This window comes from Piliocolobus tephrosceles, chromosome 8, assembly GCF_002776525.5.
Source record: "Piliocolobus tephrosceles isolate RC106 chromosome 8, ASM277652v3, whole genome shotgun sequence".
Classification (NCBI taxonomy): domain Eukaryota; kingdom Metazoa; phylum Chordata; class Mammalia; order Primates; family Cercopithecidae; genus Piliocolobus; species Piliocolobus tephrosceles.
Genome location: NC_045441.1, coordinates 132674245 through 132694748, shown reverse-complemented (window position 1 = coordinate 132694748; position 20504 = coordinate 132674245). Strand labels below are relative to the sequence as shown.

The 20504-nt window shown below is 36.1% G+C and overlaps 1 pseudogene; it reads left to right on the top strand.

Moving 5' to 3' along the window:
• The first annotated feature begins 402 nt into the window (after window positions 1-402).
• Window positions 403-19802, top strand: LOC111535305 (annotated as a pseudogene).
• The last annotated feature ends 702 nt before the right edge of the window (window positions 19803-20504 follow it).

Sequence of the window (20504 nt, the reverse complement as noted above, 5' to 3'; positions counted from 1 at the left end):
AAGCCTGGAATTGCCTTGTAATACTATCTTCACACAAAGAGAGCTTGGTGGACAATAAGCACCATCACCCCCTACCATACGCATGCATATAAATGACAAATCAAAGGCAAAGAGCAATATCCCTAGGGATATTGTTAAAGAATCTAGCTATAGTACTGATTAAAGTTCCAGGTCAACACCTGGTCTTTTTGTTTCCTTAATCAATAAACGGCTTTTTTTTTTCTTCTACCTATTTCAATTTAGTTTCTAGCACCTGTTATCAGGAAATTCCAACTAAAACGTTTTCCCTTCCTCAACTCCTTTCCAGCTTGCTCTTAGAGCAATGTGACACCTGTCTTTTCTCACAGAGGATTTGCCCTGGAACAGACCCTACTGGTTTTATATCTCTTTCATCTACTCATGATGGGTGCCCACAGCTCAGCAGGAGTCGGGACAGTGATGATGCAACCCAGTTGTCAGTTTACTGTTGATGCTAAAGATGGCCAATGGTTACCGAGGCCTGGGGTCCTAGAATTCAAGAATTCAGAGACCACACACTCTCCTAATTTTAAAGGTGTCTTTGGAAACGTAAGTTAGACCCTAAAAATCCAGGTTTTATTTCCAGCTTTCAGAAGACAGCTGGAAAGACTGACTAATGATTCTTTGCTCCCTCAATTTAAAGATAATTTCTTCGAGAAAACTCTATACCCAGCTGTATTGTGACTATGCACACTGCTTTCCTGCAGTCAGACCACCCATGCTTCGTTCAATACTTGTCATCACATTTATGGTTAATGTTTACTTGGTATTCTCTCACCCCACCAGACAATATGTTTCATGATGACTGATGTCTATATTTCTCAGAGATGTATCCCCAATACCAGTCACAGTACCTGACACATCAAAAGCTTTCCATAGGTTTTCACAGACTGAATAAAATTTTACAAGTCTGATCAAGGATTTCTAGCTCCTGTCCCTGTTTAATATCTTACAGAGGCCTATGATATTTACTGAAATCAAAGAAATCCTTTTATTATTCTAGAAAGAAGTTGCAATATGACTTTAATATCTCCCCAATTTTTTCTGTCTTGTAACAGGCTATAAAACTTTGGGTAATACTGGTCATCAGATTGAATAAGAGGAAACTTGCAATGATCTCATTTTCTCTGTTTATATATGCAAGAATCAGAACTTATGGGAATATTTTTAGCAATATTTTTGTGGGGGACGATGATGAAAACTTTCAAAGGAAATAATTAGCTTTTAATTAAATTTCTCGGCCCTTGACATTGTATGGTCCTTGTCTTCACCTCTTACCATGCCTGTTTCTTCTCTCTTCTCACTTGAATGTCAGCCAATATTAATTTTGGAGACACTCTTCTCTGAATTATCATCTCACCTTGTCCTGCTTTGTGTCACTACATTCTGGATCAAAGGCATTTCTCTAAAGTGGAAGATTCCCAAGTGTCTTTATATAATTCGAGTCTTTTCCTGACTTTCCTCAAGATGGCATCCTAAGCACAGGCTCCAGCCCCTTCAACTTCGCGGCACATTACTAGAAAGACAGATCTTTTCTAAAACTAACACAGCATTAAAAAAACAGAAGGCAGGCTCCCTGTAGAAGATCCAGAGAGATGGTATCACATGGTAAAAGAAAACCAAGAATTCACCCAGAACAAAGTGCTGCAAAGAACAGGAATGGCCACAAGAGGTCTTGCAAGTCCAGAGGGAGCAGATGGGGGAAACAGATAAGTCTCAGGAATGCAAGGATAATGTATTCCTAATACATCTATTCGTCCTCTGAATTCACAGATTACAAGAAAAAAACCTTTATGCTCATGCCAAAAAATAAATTGAAAAAATCCAAGTCCTGATGATGGTTAAACATTAGCAGCACAGTAAAGTAGAAAGAAACTTCCTCTAAGAAGTAGTGTATCTACCAGAAACCTTCGGCAAGCATTATACTCAGTTATAAAAAGTCAGATGCATTCACATTAAATTCACAAACAAAAGAAGAATGTTTACTCTCAGTGTTACCTTCAACATACTCGTAGAGGTCCTTATCAGTGCATTAAGACAATAAAAATAAACAAACTGGACAGAAATAAATAAGTCATAATATTTGGAAAATATGATCCTTTATAATTTGAGGGTGGATCTAATAGACTTAGTGGACGAATTGGATGTGATAGGGGCAGGTAAAGAAAGATCACGTGTGATACCTAGGCTTTTGGCTTGAGCCATCAGTGTTTTTTAGAACTTTAACTGAGATAATGGAAAATGTGGGTATGGGATGAAGAGAAAATATCAGCTAGACAGTTTGAGATATGAGTCTAGACTTTAGAGGTTTGGGGTACAGAATGAAGAGAAGATATTAGATAGGCAGATATTAGATAGGCAGTTTAATAATGAGTCTAGACTTCAGAGCAGAGGTCAGGTCTGCAAATATAAATTTCGAAGTCATCAGAAAATAGATGGTATTCAAAGCTTTAGGCCAAACTGAGTTTTCAAGAGAAGAACACTGAAAATGCTGCAAACTAACATTTAGAGGCAAAATAAAAGAGAGAGAGAAAGAGAGAGAGATTTGGAAAGACTAGTCCCATGAGATAAGAGGAAAGCCCAAGTTTATTACAGGATCACAGAGCTGTGGGAGAGAAGATTTTTTTTTTTAAGGGGAAGAGGAGCAAGATGTCAACAGTCATATGTTGTTGAAAGCTGATAGCAAAATCATGTAAATAAAGATGAAAAAGTAATCTTGAGATCTATCCATATGGGAACCTTGACACGTTACATGGCAGATGAGTCAGAAAGCCAGCTAGGGTGGGTTGAGGAGATCAGGGAAATGAGGAACTTGAGAAATCTCATATTCAAAATGCTTTTGACACATTGTTCTTGATAAGGAAGCAAAGAAATCAAGGGATAACTGGAGGGATAAAGGACCCAGAGAAGAGCTTATTTTTTAAGGTGATGAGATAATAGAGAGTATTTTTACATCGATGTAAATAATCCAGTATGGGGAGAGAGATTATGACTTATGTGTTGGAAAGTGGGGGAAGTAAATTAAATTTAGTATTATATAAAATTATAAAGTAGTTTACAAGGGAAACCAGTTGGATAGAACGTTATCCATAAGTCAGCCTGGCAAACTAATTTTCTATCAACTCATTTGGATTTGAAGTTTGTTCTATGCTTGACTTTTAAGAAACTTATGTGTAAAAAAAATACATTTCTTTCAAAGAAATTTGATTAGTTCAGAGTTTTTCGGTGTTTTTGTTTTGTTTTGAGACAGGGTCTCCCTCTGTCACCAAGGCTGGAATGCAGTGGTGTGACCACAGATATCTGCAGCCTTGACCTCCCAGGCTTCAGTGACCCTCCTACCTCAGCATCCTGAGTAGCTGGGACTACAGGCACACGCCACCATGCCTGACAGATTTTCCTGTTTTTGGTAGAGATAGGGTTTCACCATGTTGGCCAGGCTGGTCTCAAACTCCTGAGCTCAATCGATGAACTTGCCTTGGCCTCCAGAAGTGCTGGGATTACAGGCGTGACTCACCATATCCAGCCTGAGGTTGTTTTTAAATAGTAGAATATCTGGGGTTTTCCCCCAGTAATGGCACCTTACTTCTGAATATGTCTTTGGTATCTGGGATGCACCTATATTAACAAAAGACTTATTATTAAAAGGGTGCAGGGAAAATTGGTTAGCCATAAGTAGAAAGCTGAAACTGGATCCTTTCCTTACTCCTTATACGAAAATTAATTCAAGATGGATTAGAGACTTAAATGTTAGACCTAATACCATAAAAACCTTAGAAGAAAACCTAGGTAATACCATTCAGGACACAGGAATGGGCAAGGACTTCATGTCTAAAACACCAAAAGCAATGGCAACAAAAGCCAAAATTGACAAATGGGATCTAATTAAACTAAAGAGCTTCTGCACAGCAAAAGAAACTACCATCAGAGTGAACAGGCAACCTACAGAATGGGAGAAAATTTTTGCAATCTACTCATCTGACAAAGGGCTAGTATCCAGAACCTACAAAGAACTCAAACAAATTTACAAGAAAAAACAACTCCATCAAAAAGTGGGTAAAGGATATGAACAGACACTTCTCAAAAGAAGACATTTATACAGCCAACAGACACGTGAAAAAATGCTCATCATCACTCACCATCAGAGAAATGCAAATCAAAACCACAATGAGATACCATCTCACACCAGTTAGAATGGCAATCATTAAAAAGTCAGGAAACAACAGGTGCTGGAGAGGATGTGGAGAAATAGGAACACTTTTACACTGTTGGTGAGACTGTAAACTAGTTCAACCATTGTGGAAAACAGTGTGGCAATTCCTCAAGGATCTAGAACTAGAAATACCATCTCACCCAGCTATCCCATTACTGGGTATATACCCAAAGGATTATAAGTCATGCTGCTATAAAGACACATGCACACGTATGTTTGTTGCAGCACTATTCACAATAGCAAAGACTTGGAATCAACCCAAATGTCCATCAGTGACAGACTGGATTAAGAAAATGTGGCACATGTACACCATGGAATACTATGCAGCCATAAAAAAGGATGAATCCATGTCCTTTGCAGGGACATGGATGCAGCTGGAAACCATCATTCTCAGCAAACTATCGCAAGAACAGAAAACCAAACACTGCATGTTTTCACTCATAGGTGGGAACTGAACAATGAGATCACTTGGACACAGGAAGGGGAACATCACACACCGGGTCCTATTGTGGGAAGGGGGTAGGGGGGAGGGATAGCATTAGGAAATATACCTAATATAAATGACGAGTTAATGGGTGCAGCATACCAACATGGCACATGTATACATATGTAACAAACCTGCACATTGTGCCCATGTACCCTAGAACTTAAAGTATAATTTAAAAAGGTCTATTATTAATAATTCATAGTTCAAAACTCTCTACGAATGAAAAAGTGCAGATTTGACTAGAAAAATACAGACTGCCTATCTGCTCTCAACTCACTTGATTCAGTTGAATTTTAACCAGACAAGGGGGCATTTTTAGTTTTCTTTTTCTTTTTTGGCTGCTCAGCATTTGGATCCTAATTCTGTTTGGGGGCCTCCTAAAACAGTCAGTCTTAGTGGAAGACAGGCCCTTCCTATTTTTAGTCAGTGCATGAGCTAAAACTGCCAAATACATATATTCCTTCCCCTTAACCCTTGTAGCTAGAGTGTAGTCAGTTCAAGTCTACGAGGCCACTGACTCCTCCGTAGATGACACTAGGAAAGTGTGAGTGTATGGAATAACTATGTTAGTGGCATTTAGTGGCCAGTGGCCACAGCAATAGCATTATAACCAATTCTGGTGGCATAATTTTGATTGTATTTCTGAACATCTGGATCCTCGTTCCTGGTGGATTCAGGCTTGGTTCTCCACATACTCTACCAATTATGAGAGCAATCCAAATCACATCTAATAAATTCCTACCTTGCAGAGTTAACTGAGGCTTTCTTTTTTGTTGATTGCCAACAAGAACCCTGGATGATACACCAGATATAACACATCTGCAGCATCCTCAGGACAATCTGACAGTCTTTTTCTCCAAAAATGCCACCCAATTCTTGAAATTTCTGGAAGCCCAAATAGCACCTGCATTTTCCCCTTTATATTGGGTCCTACTTAGCTCACAATGGTCTAAATTATTTTTCAAAGGTCAATATCCATTTATTGTGAAGATAAAGGTGCCTGTGTTGTGATCCCTGCATGCTATGAAAAAGTGTCATGTGTAACTAATGTTAGTATGAAAAAATTCACCAAGAGGAGGCAGAAACTCATGAAATATTAATTGTTGAAATCAAGAGTGAGAATCAGTTTTAGATTCTCATGCTTTTGGAACATTTCAAAAGACTTAATATTTTGGTTAAAAAAAGACATTTATATATTCTGGGATAATGATAAATATATCACTTTGCTACAATTCATCTCGGATTTTTCTCTCCTTTCTTACTGTTTTAGCTTTTCGATTTTGCTTTTGTTTTCATGTTGTGCCTCATCTTCCTTCTAAGCTTTCAGACTAAACATTCCATTCCTTTACCTTTAGAAAAAAAAAATGTGGTTGTGAATGTGTTCCTTTTACAGTAAGTGCTGACAAACTATAAACTTTAAGCCAAAAGGACAATACTTCTTTCAAAACCCTTCCTTTAACAAATCATTTTTCAGAGCATTATAAAGGCCACAAAGAGACAGTATGTTTTCCCCAGCCATTGAAGGTATGATGAATGGCACATCCTGAGAGTGAATGGAAGAGCCACTTTATAAAGTTTAAAGAATAAATACTTGGGCTTAGTTATGGACTTCACACTAACCAGAGATACAAGGCATTTTAGCTGAATGACAGTGGACCAAACTAATCCTGTAAAGTGACAAAGGGAGACACTGGGGCCCTCTACTGTGAAATATCTTGAAGTGAAGGCTTGGCAGGAAGTCAGTCTTGCATAAACATAAAAGCCAAACTCTTCTGAAAACATATTATCAGAGATGATTTATTTTTATGTGAGAATAGTTCTTCTAAAAATATTTTAGATCTTTTTCCTGAATATAAATACTGATTTACTAATATGACCTGTCTTTTTTCATTTCCTAGACAACAACGATTTCATAAGAAGAGGCAAATGGAACTCAGAATAAGCAATCATAGACTATAAGCATAGAATAATTTCAATAATTTTTGCATTTGAACAGAAAAAATGAGTTACTAAAAGCATAGCCCCCTTCAAGTTGTAATTCAAACACATAACATAATTTGACTTCAATAGGCAAAGCAAATGACACTTACTTGGAAATTTCTAAGGTACTTACAGAAAGTCAAGGAGAAGACTTAAATTGAAGAAAAAAAATATGTCTGACTAATAGTGAATAAAATTTTTATTGATGCAAAAAGCATTGTTGAATGAAATCTTTTCAACATCTTAAATATATAATGGTCTAAACCTTGACCACCTCAAGTTCTTTTTAGAAGCAGGCAGAGGAAAAGAGAGAAAGAATGACTATAAGAACATTTACATCCAGAGTATACAACTCCAGAAGATAGAATTTATTCCTGTTTCATCTTTGTGTGCACTTTGCCCCATGATTAACCAGTGCATTGCACTAGAAGCCTCAGTGTTTGTTAAATAAACAATCCCAGAAATAACTGGAAAATAGTGCAGAATAATGAAGAGAGAGCTTAAATAGAAATTAGGAAAGATAAAGCATCTTCTTCCTTTCTTTACTGTGTTGAGATACTCTCTGAGTATTATTTTCCTTATTTGAAAAATGAAGAGTCAAAATGCGTTAAGTACCTTTGAGTTCAGAAATTCATTGCTTTGAGAGTAAATATACTTAAGATCGAGTACTAGAATTCAGAATATTGCTGTGCAAGTTAAAAAATAATTCTATCTTTGGGGAGAAAAAATGGGGTTATATTTTATTTATTTTTTATACTCAGTAGAATAAAGGGGGTCCTTAATTAGTAAAATTGTACATTTCAATATGTTCATGTTTGCACACAGAAAGGTGCTGAGTACATGCTATGGCTGTAGTACAATGTCTACTGTAAATGTTAGCTCTTTGGGGAGCAAGCATACCCACATTCGCATGGCATTTCCTGAGCCTGTTTTCCTTCTCAGGGTTAAACTCACTGATGCAAATTGCCCAGCTGGGTTATAATTAAACTTCTACTCCCACTTTCCTTTGGGCTTTTCAATCATATATACTTCTTTTTCCCCTCTTTTCCCCATAGTCTTCTCTCTATTTTCCCTAAACTCCTGCCACGTAAGCAGGCCTGTGGTGAGGAGAGCTGACAATAATGAGGCCCCAGGAACTGGTTGAAAGCCTGCTGTAAAACTTTTTAAATTAAACCCTTGAGATTTTAAGAATTTGTAATTAGAATGCATGGTTTGAAATGAACTGACATAACCCTGCCATCTAGCTGGCATAACCCGGTGCTCATGGGGCTGCTGATGTCTGGGTGCTTAGGCTCTGGCAGAACAGACTGTTTCTGACTGTTTCTAACCATTGACCATCCTGTCCCAAAAGTGGGCTTAGTTATGGACTTCACATTAACCAGAGATACAAGGCATTTTAGCTGAATAACAGTAGACCAAACTAATCCTATAAAGTGACAAAGGGAAACACTGGGGTGTTTCCACTTTGAAATATCTTGTTAGTGTGTGAAATATCTTGAAGTGAAGGTTTCCTGAACCTTTTGGGAAGTGTCCCAAATTTTGCTCCTGTTGAACTGTTAGAATGTGTTTAATTTTCCACTATAAGAATAGGTTGCTTTGATGAGTATCTATCGGGATAAGTTTTTGCCTTTGTGAAATTTCTTCAAAATAGATTCCCGGAAGTAGAATTAGAGTGGGAAAGAGTAGAAATATATTAAGGGCTCATCATAGATGCCAAATCCCTTTCTTTTCACTCATTCATACAAACAAATATTTATTGAGCACCTGCTGTGTACCAGGTACTCTTCTAGGTGCTGAAATTTCGTTGTGAATGAGATAGGTGAGGTTTCTGATATCATGGAATACCTACTCTACTGGTTAAGGAAGACAATCAATAAGTGGGCCAAAAATACGTAATATAATTATAAATGGTAACAAAAGCTATAAAAATATGTAAAATGGAATGATAGAGAATAGGGGTTGGCTTCTGTCCTTCTTTTGTAGCCCATACAATTTATCAGGAACATTGGTCAGCTTTACCTTCTAAATACGTACAGAACTTAATATCATCTCTACATCTGTATTGTTATCTCCTTAATCCAGGTCACCATCATCCTTTGCCTGGACTTTTGCAAGAGTTTCCTAATTGATCTCCCTGCTACCATATTACCGCCCCACCCCCATAGCCTGTTCTCCCCACAGCAGTCAGATGATTCTTTTAAAGTGTAAGTCAAGTCATATAATTCAACTGCAGAACACTTTCAATAGCTCCCTTTCTCTGAGTGTAAAATCTGTCATTTCCATGGCTTGTAGAATAATCTGTGGCCTGAACACTGCTACATCTCTAAACCCGTCTCTACCATTCCCCTCCCCGGCTGCAATCCTTTCCGATTTCAAGCATGACCCTTCCTCAGTGCCTTTGCACTTGCTGTATCCTCTGTTTGGAATATAGTTTCCCCATACATTTCTCACTCCTTCAGTTCTTTGCTCAAATATTACCTTTTCATAGAAATAGTCACTAACCATCCCAAATAAAATAGTAAGGCATTCCCATGTCTCTCTTTATCCTACTTTCTTTCTCTTCACGGCACTTATCGTCTCTTGACATATTTATTTGTATATTTTGTTTATTGACTGTTTTTACCCACTAAAATAGAAATTTCATAGATCAAATACTTTATCTGTGCTGTTCACTGCTATATCCCCAGTGTCTAAATTGATACCTGGCACATAGGTAATGGCTCAATATTTGTTGAATTAATGAAGAAATTAATGACTTTGTTTGAAGCTGGTGAGAGATTTCTTGGAATATGCTGTGAGTCTAGACCATGTGTGTCCTATTCAACTTGTTTTTAATTTTTATCAATGTCATGGATCAAGAAATGGTAGAGGCCCAACAAACTGTATGCCGTCTTGGAGTCCAGCAGTGCTGGAGCTAAGGCTCAAGAGAAGTGCAGGTTGCGTCCCCAAGATCTAGGCGTGAGTGACCCTGGGCTATCACACCTGGGGCTAAGGTGCAGTGCTGCTGGGGCTGAGGTGCAAGTGGTGCACACATTCCCCATCCTTTGGCCTAGGCTGTTGCCACTGAAGGCAGCACTACCCTCCCCAGTGGCAGGATAACGGCACAGTTGTTGCTTCCCGCATGCAAGCATTCCACCAGTGGCCTGTGGATCACCCAACCCCTTCGTACCATGGGTGGCTCCTCCACACGCCATTGGAGGCCTGAGGGCAAGCCCACCTGACCCAGATTTACCCCTTTCCCATACAAGAGCACATAGTCTAGGGGCCAGGGGATTTCCCAACTCAGTTCACCACCATCGGAACCTAAACACCCCTCCCAGGGACCTACTCACCAAAATGAGAACAACACAACTGGCACTTATCTGCATGTGCCGTTCATGGGCCTAAAGACTAGCCCACGCAGTCCATTGTGGCCACCACCAACACTAGCACATACTTCTCAAGACCCAGAGGATTGTTCTGCTACTGACTCTATCATTGCCCATGCCATACTGGTTGTTCAGAGGTCCAAGAACCTGCCACCCACCTTGCCCAAAATTGCCACTACCAGCGTGTGAGTAAGCTACCAGAAGGCCCAAGGGTTAGCCTGCCTGGACCTGCTAATACTAGTGCCAGTTTACACTGCCCCCTGGTGCCCAAGAACAGGCATTCTCAGCCCAACACTGGTACCAATGGGGCTGGAAAACTGGCCTACTTGGCTTCCCAGTCCCCAGCAGAACTTCACTACAGTTTCCAGCTGTACCCTAAGGAAATCACAGATACCACTGATGTTGTTTAAAGCCACACTACTGCATGCACCCAGAATCAAAGCCAAATGTTCTACCCAACAAAAACCACAGATACATCTTCAAGAAAGTCTTCCTCTATAAAAGCAAATTCAACAAGTTGGAAGAAGCTAATATTATTTCAGATATGTCAATATCAATGTAAGAACACAAGAAACATGAAAAACCAAGGAAATAATACACCTCCAAAGGAACACAATAACTCTCGAACAACAGATTCCAATAAAAAACAAATCAATGAAATCATGGGAAAAGAATTCAAAATCTGAATATTAAAGAAGCTCAGTGGAACACAAGAAACTTCTGAAAAACTTACAAAGAAATCGGAAAAACAATTCAGGATATGAATGGTAATTTGCCAAAGAGAGAGATAATAAAAAAAAAAGCAGAAATTCTGAAAATGAAAAATTCATTTAATGAAATACAAAATATATTCAAAAGCTTCAACAAAAATAGACTAGATCAAGCAGAAGAAAGAATCTCAGAACTTGAAAATAAGTCTATTGAAATAACACAGCCTGACAAAACTGAAGACAAAAGAATAAGCAAATTCTCCATAGCATATGAAACACCAAAAAGTGGCCAAATATTTGAATTACTGGGGTCTCAGAAGGCAGAGAGAGAACAAAAGGATTAGAAAACTAATCAACATAACAATACATAACAACTTCCCAAGTCTAGCAAGAGATTTAGGCATCTAGATACAAGAGGCTCTGAGATCCCCAAACAGATACAATGCAAAAAAGTTTTCATGAAACATTACAGTCAGATGTCTACAGTAAAATACACAGAAATAATTCTGCAAACAGTGAGAGAAAACATATAGTCACCTTTAAAGCAACCCCCATCAGACTAACAGTGAATTTCTCAGTAGAAGCCTTTCTGCCAGGGAAGAATGAGATGATATATTCAAAGAGCTAAGAAAAAAAACAAATACTGCCAGCGAAAGATCGACTTCCAGCAAATTATTCTTCATAAATGAAGGATAAATAAAAAAGTCTTTCCCAAAGAAGCAAAAGCTGAGAAAATTCATCACCACTCAACTTGTCCTCCAAGAAATGCTCAAGGCAGTCCCAAACCTGAAAGAAAAAGACAGCATTTACCATCACAAAAACACGTCCAAGTATAAAACTCATTGGTAAAACAAACACACAAATGAGGAAGAGAAAGAACCCACACTGTACCACCAGAGAAAACTACCGAACTGCAATGACAAACATTAAAAGAAAAAGAAAGGAACGAGGAATATACAAAACCACCAGAAAACAATGAACAATATGACAGAAACAATACCTCACATATGGCCGGGTCACGCTTGTAATCCCAGCACTTTGGGAGGCCAAGGCAGGCAGATCACCTGAGGTCAGGAGTTTGAGACCAGGTTGGCCAACATGGTGAAACCCCATCTCTACCAAAAAAAAAAAATACAGAAATTAGCCAGGCATGGTGGCAGGTGCCTGTAATCCCAGCTACGTGGGTGGCTGAGGCAGAAGAATCACTTGAACATGGGAGGCGAAGGTTGCAGTGAGCCGATATCATGCTACTTCACTCCAGCCTGGGCAACAGAGTGAGACTCTCGTCAAAAAAAAAAAAAAAAAAATTCACATATCAATAATAACCGTAAATGTAAATTGATTAAATTCTCCACTTAAAAGATAGAGACTGACTTAATTGATTAAAAGAAGTATATATGATCCAACTATGTGCTGCCTAGAAGAAACACATTTTACTTGTAAAGACACACATAGACTGAAAGAAAAAGGATTAAAAAAGATATACCATGCAAACAAAAACCAAATGTGAGCAGAAGTTGATTTATTTATATCTGATAAAAGAGACTTTAAGTCAAAAATAGTAAGAAAAGGCAAAGAAGGTCATTATATAATGATAAAGGGATCGATTCATCAAGAGGATATAATAATTGTAAATACCTATGCACCTAGCACTGTGGTACCCAGATTCATAAAGCAAATATTACTAGATCTAAAGAGAAAGATAAATTCCAATACAATAACAGTGAGGAACTTCAACACCCCACTCTAAGCATTAGACAGATCATCTAGATGTAAAATCAACTAAAAAATATTGAATTTAATGGACTATAGATCAAATGGACCCAACAGACACCTACAGAACATTTTATTCAACAACTGCAGAATACACATTTTTTTCTACTCAGCCTGTGGAACATTTTTCAGGATAGATCATATTTTCAGCCACAAAAGAAGTCTCAAAAAATTCTTAAAACTTGGAATTATATTAAGTATTTTCCCATACAACAGTGGAATAAAACCAAAAATTAATACAAAGAACAACTTTGGAAGCTATACAAATACATAAAAATAAAACAACATGGTTCTGACTGAAGAATTTAAAATGGAAATAAAAACATTTATTGAAACAAATAAAAATTAAAACACAAGATGCCAAAATCTGTGGAATACAACTAACGCAGTACTAAGAGGGAAGTTTACACCAATAAACATCTGTATCAAAACAAGTAGAAAGTTTTAAAATAAACAATGCATCTCAAAGAATTATTATAGAAAAGGAAGAACAGACTAAACCCAAAATTAGCAGAAGAAAAGAAGCAATAAAGATAAGATGAGAACTCAATAAAATAGAGACTAAAAGAAAAGGATCATTAAGGCAAAAAGTTACTGCTTCAGAAAGATAAACAAAACTGACAAACCTGTAACTAGACTAACCAAGAAAATAAGAGGGGACCAAATAACAAAATCAGAAATAAAAAAGGAGACATTACAACTGATACCAAAGAAACATAAAAGATCATCAGAGATTATTATGAATAACTAAACACTAACAAACTGGAAAGCCTAGATAAAATGGATAAATTCCTGGAAACATACAAACTACCAAGACTGAATCAGGAAAACATAGAAAACTTGAACAAACTAATAATGAGTAGTGAGATTAAATTAGCAATAAAAAGTCTCCCAACAAAGAAAAGCCCAGGACCAGATAGACTCACTTTCAAATTCTAACAAACATATAAAGAACTAATATCAATCCTCTTCAAACTATTCCAAAAAATCGAAGAACAGGGAATTCTCCCTAATTTACTCTAGGAGGTCAGCATTGCCCTGATACCAAACCAAACAAGAACACACACACAAAAAGAAAACTACAGACCAATACCCCTAATGAACATAGACACATAAATTCTCCACAAAATACTAGCAAAATGAATTTAACAGAATGTCAAAAAGATAATACTCCATGAGCAAGCAAGTTTCATCCCAGGGACACAAGGATGGTTTAACATATACAGATCAATAAATGTTTCACATCACATGAAGGGCAAAACAGAATGAAGGGCAAAAACTACATGATCATTTCAACAGATTCAGAAAAGGGATTTAATAAAATTCAACATCATTTCATTATAAAAACTCTCAACAAACTAGGCATAGAGGCGCCATACCTCAAAATAATAATGGCTGTATATGACAAACCCACAGCCAATATCATAATGAATGGGGAAAAGTTGAAAACCTTTTCTCTAAGAACTAGAACAAGACAAAGTTGCTCACTTTCACTACTCCTATTCAACATAATGCTTAAAATACCACTAAAAATACTATTTCCCCTAGCCAGAGCAATCAGACAAGAGTAAAAAATAAAAGGCATTCAAATTGGAAAAGAGGGAGTCAAATTGTCTCTCTTTGTATATGAAATAATATTATATTTAGAAAAAAAAAAAGATTCCACCAAAAACCCCTAAAACTAATAAGCAAATTCAATAAAGTTGCAAGATACAAAATTAACATACAAAAATCAGCAGCATTTCTATACACCAATAATAAAGCAGTCAAAAGAAAAATCAAGAAGACAATCCCATTTACAATTGCTACAAAAATATTAAATAAAATATCTAGGAGTAAATTTAACCAAGGGGATAAAAGATCTCTACAATAAAAACCATAAGACACTGATAAAATGAATTAAAGAAGACATTAACAAATAGATAGACATCCCATGCTCATGGATCAGAAGAATCAATATTGTTATAATGACCAAAGAAATATCCAGATTCAATGAAACCCTTATCAAAATACCAACGTCATTTTTTATAGAAATAGAAGACAAAATTCTAAAATTCATATGGAATAGAAAAAAGAGCCAGTATAACCAAAACAATCCTGAGCAAAACTACAAAGCAGGAGTCATCACACTACCTGACTTCAAAACATATTACAAGGTTATAGTAACCAAAAAGCATGGTATTGATATAGAAATAGACACAAAAACCAATGGAACAGAATAGAAAACCCAAAAATAAATCTACATATTTACAGCCAACAGACTTTCAACAAAGGTGACCAGAACATACACTGAGGAAAGGATACCTTCTTCAATAAATAGTGCTGAAAAAATGGGATATTCACATCCAGAAGAATGCAACTGGACCCCTATCTTCCACCTTAGATAAAAATCAGTTCAAAGTGGATCAAAGACTTAAAAGTAAGACTTGAAACTATAAAACCACTAGAAGAAAACAAAGGGAAAACACTCCAGGATATTGGTTTAGGCAAATATTTTATGGCTGAGACCTCAAAAGCAGAGACAACTAAAACAAAAATAGACAAATGGCACTATAGTAAACTAAAAAGTTTTTGCACAGTGAAAGAAGCAATTAACAAAGTGAAGAGACGAACTGTTGAATGGGAGGAAATAGTTGCAAACTATTCATCCAACAAGGGACTAATATCTAGAATATGCAAGGAACACAAACAATTCAACAACAACAACAAAAGATTCAATTAAAAAGTGGGCAAATGATATGAATAGACAATTTTCAAAGGAAGACACACAAATAGCCAACAAGCATATTTTTAAAAATGCTCAACATCTCTAATCATCAGAGAAATGCAAATCAAAACCATGATGAGATATTATCTCACCCTAATTAGAATGGTTATTCCTATAAAGACAAAAAAAAAAAAAAAACAAAAAAAACAAATCAGATGCTGGCAAGGATGTATAGAAAAGGGAATACTTAACAATAGCAAAGGTATGGACTCAATGTAAGTGTTCATCAATGGATGAATGGATAAAGAAAATGTGGTATAGATACACAATGAAATACTATTCGTTCATAAGAAAGAATGAAATCATGTCATCTGCAGCAATATGGATGGAAATAAAGGTCATTATGTTAAGTGAAATAGTTCAGGCACAGAAAGACAAAATACCACATGTTCTCACTCATGTGCAGGAGCTAAAAACCTTGCTCTCCAATACCAGAGTTTGGGAGGGTGTGAGGGTAGGCGGGGAGAGAAATGAAAAGAGGTTCGTGAAGAAGCACAAACTTACAGTTAGATAGAGGAAATAAGTTCTAATTTTCAATAGCAGACTGGGGTGACTATAGTTAACAACAATATATTGTATATTTCAAAGTAGCTAGAAGAAAGAACTTGAAATGTTACCAACACATAGAAATGACAGATACTCAGTATGATGGATAACCCAAATACCCTGAGTTGATCTTACACGTTTGATGCACATTAAAAATGCTCACATGTACCGCCATAAATGTGCAAAACACTATGTATCAATGAAAGGAAAAAAGAAATAGTGGAGAGTCTCACAAGTGTTATACACATGACTTGTTATCAGAATTATATTCAGCAATGCTTTTCAAACCACAGGTCACTAACCATTACTAGTCTGTGAAGATAGTTTAACAGGTTGTGAACAGCCTTTTGTTAACAAAAGAGAATTCATCCAGGCTGGAACAGAATATAATTGAATTGAAAAAAAAAAAAAAAAAAACTTTATTGCATGTAATAAGGCTGAGTGTTGTTTTGTGAAAGTTTGTTTTAATCGTATGTAAACGGGCTTTTTGAGCACATAATGAAATACGATATAAAAAGTATTTGTTATTATAGGTCACAGTGTTTTTTTTAAAAAAACAGTGGCCTACAATGTTGATCCTCAGGAATCCACCCAGAATTTCCAGGAAATAAAAATAACAGAAGAAAACAATGAATTGGAAAAACTATGAAAGAGAAGCAAAGAGAGAATCAATGACCGAAGAGTTGCTCCCTTGAAAAAAGTCCATAAATTAATAGTGACTAGCCATATTGGCCAAGATAAAAAGAGAGAAGACACAAATTATCAATTTTAGAAATGAAGGATGGAAAATTTTTTCAGATCTTAGTTACTTATAAACATAAAAATAAATCATACATGTGTCATACATGACACAGCAGCAAAACTCACTGAAGAAGAAATAGCTATCTTGAATAATCTACTATACATTAAAGAAATTGAATTTGTGATTTAAAATTCTCAAAGAAAAATCTTCAAGTCCAGATGGCTGTACTAACAAGTTTTTCCTAACATTTCAGAAAAATGTAATATAATTATACACAATTTTTTTCCATAAAATAAAAGGGGAGGGAATAACACCCAGCTCATTTTATAAACTCAGCATTATGTGATACTAAAACAAAGACATTACAAGAAAATTACAGACCAAATATCCCCCACAGCATAGATACGAAAATATTCAATAGAATGCTAGCAATTGCAATCCAACAATACATAAAAAGATAACATGTCATTACCAAGTGAGGTTTATTTCATCATGAAAAGATAGTTAAGCATTCAAAAGTTAATTATATTAGTTCATCACATCAGTAGACAAAAGAAGAAAAACATTGCTCATCTCAAGAGATGCAGAAAATCATTGGACAAAATTTGAAATCCAACCATAATGAAAATCCTCAGCAATTTAACATTGCTGAGTAAACATCAGAGTTAACGCCAAAAGACCAAATGCTTTGCCCCTAAGATCAGGAGTAAGGATGAGAAGTCCATTCTCACTACTCTTTTTAGACACACTGAAAATTCTAAGTGCAATAAGAGAAGAAATTTAAAAATAAAAATAAAAAGACAGACAGACTGCAATGGAAGAAGTAGAAATGTTTCTCTTTGCAGATGACATGATTATATATTTAGAAAATTATTAAGAATCTACAAGAAAGGTATTAGAACTAACAAGTAAATTTAGCAAGGTCAATAGTTAGAAGGCCAATGTAAATTTAATACACAAAATCACGTTTCTGTCTACATTCTATATACTACCAATAGAAACTGAAAATTTTCAAGCAGTGCTATTGTAATGATAACAAAAATAAGAAATACTTTGGTAAAAATTTAACAAAATATGTTTATACAGGTGTTATGATCTGCATATTGAAAACTTCAAAACACCAATGAAATAAATCAAAGATCTAAACAAATATGAGATGTTCCTTATTCAAGATTTGCAAGTCTCAAAATTGTTATGTTAATTTATTAATGTAAACCATAAATTAACCTTCCATAGATTCCATGCAACCTTAGTAAAAAATCCCAGCAATATTCTTTTTGGAGAAATCAACAAGCTAATTCTAAAATTTATATGGAAAAAAATCAAAGGAAGTGCAAGAGCTGGTATAATTTTAAAAAGAACAAAGCCTGAGGACTTAATTATTTCATTTCAAGACACATTAATCAAGATGTATAGATCAAGATTAAAGTGTAAAGCTACATTAATCAAAACAATGTAGTATTGGTGAAAGGACAGACACATAAATCACTGTAACAAAACAAAGTCCAGATAAAGACTCACATATAAATTATCAATTAATATTTGATAAAGGTACAAAGAAAATTCAGTGCAGAAAAGAGAATTTTTTCAACAAATGATCTGAAAAACTTGAACATCCATTTGCAAAACTTTTTAAATCTTGACCCATACCTCATACCATATGTAAAAATTAAATCAAAATGAATCATAAACTGAAGTGTAAAAAAATAAAAATTCAGAAGAAATCATAAGACCACAAATTGATACCTTGGATTAAACAAAGACTTATTAGATATGAAATCTAATCTCAGTCATGAAGATAAAATTGATAGTGATTCATCAAAGTTAAGAACTTCTGCTCTTTGTAAGACACTGTTCAGAACCTTAGAAGACAAGCTGTACACTGGGAGAAAATATTTGCAAAAGGCATTTCTGATGAAAAACCTGTATCCAAGATTTCTGCCTCTCTTCCCAGTGGGGTCACAACCCTCAGCCCGCTCAGGATATTGTCAACAGCTGAGGCACTAAGTATTGATAAAAAAAAAAAAAAAAATGAATGAGGGTAAAACAAAGTCCATGAATTATTAGATAGTCCAGAAAAAAAATCCTCCCACAGTCCAAGGACCAGATAACAGCAGGAAATGCAATTAGAAAGAATCACCTGGAAGTAAAAGCTGGAATCTCAAATAAAATTACCAGTTGTATTTTTCAGTTGTCACAGGAGGCAAGTGTCAAAACTGCTTTCACCAGAATATGTGGGGAGACAGACAGCTTTTGCTGCTCCCGAGTGTGAAATGATTCCAACTGAATGGGTTTGCAGAAGAACAGCAACTGATTCTTTTCTCAAAAGCAATCCTGATAACAAGGCAGGGTATAAGTTTTACCCACCTAAAGTGGAGATGTTTTTCAAGGATGATGCCAGTAACGACCCACAGTTATCTAAGGAACAGCTAATTGCTCCAAAATTTTGCTTTGGCAGACTTCTCATAGGCCAAACTGAAGTGGGTATCATGTCATATTACACAGGCTTTTTTTTTTTTTTTTAAATACTGGAGAAATCTTGGTTGCTCCAGAACTGTATACTGGTTGACATGATGATCAAATTTGGTGTTGATATAACCCCCAAAGAAATTGTTCTTGCTGATGATATTGATAATGATTCCTGGAGACTCTGGCCATCAGTAGATTGAAGCCACAGAAAGACAAACAGCTTCATCAGGACCTCAAAGAAGTAACTCCCGAAGGGCTCAAGATGGTAAGTAAAAACCTAGAGTGGGTTTCAGAGAGAGAAGAGTTGCCTTTGAAATTAGAAAGTCCACGCAGGATGGCAGTATTGGTAGGCTATACTTCTGATCTTGGCCACTGTGAAAAAATCAAGAAGTCCTGTGGAAATCTTGGCATTCCATGTGAACTTCAAGTTACATCTGTGCATGAAGGACCAGGTAAAACTCCGAGGATTAAAGCTGAGTGTGAAGAGGATGGCATTCCCACTGTATTTGTGGCAGTGGCAGGCAGAAGAAATGGTTTGGGACCACTGATGTCTGGGAACAGTGCATGTCCACTTATCAGCTGCCCTCTGCTCATGCAGACAGGGGAGCTCAGGATGTGTGGTCTTCTCTTCGACTACCCAGTGGTCTCAGCTGCTCAACCACCCTTTATCCAGAAAGATCAGCTCGGTTTGCTGCTCAGATATTTGGGCTAAACAACCATTTGCTGTGAGGCAGGCTGGTGTTCATATTTATTAATATCTCCTTATGGGCAGAGAAGTTACTATAAGGACATTTTCAAATTACTCCCTTATCCACTGTATGGTCATTGTCAAGTGATAATATAATTAAAGAAATATCTTTTATAAATGCTAATAATGTTCTATTATAAAGCTCTGGAGTTATTACCTGACCTTCTATATGTCAATCCATAAGTTTTAGGAAGTAAAACTGGCTATATTTTAGGTAATAAGAGCAATGTCGTTCTCATTCACTCTATTGTCTTCACAAAATTCTAAGGGTATAGTTCTAAATTTTCAATTAGTATTTCAGAAAGTGATTTCTATTTACATGTACATCTGTAGATAAGCTCTGATTTTCTTTTAAAGAGAAGTTGAGACTGGGTAGAAAACAAGGTAGAGGAGCACTGTTGTGCCCATGGAAAGGGGACTTTTCTGAGACCTTCTCTGCTGGTTGTTAGAGCAATTTTCCATGTAAACAGTAGAGTGACCTTTGCCATGCCAAATGAAAGATTTAGTGAATCTTACTTGGCTATGTAACAACAACAACAACAACAACAACACTCAATCATAAAATGAACGATTTGATTTTTAAGATGGTCAAAATATTTTATTAGACATTGCACCAAAGAAGATATGCAGATGGCAAATAAACACAGGCAGAAACACTCAGTATCATTTGTGGTAAAAATTATCTT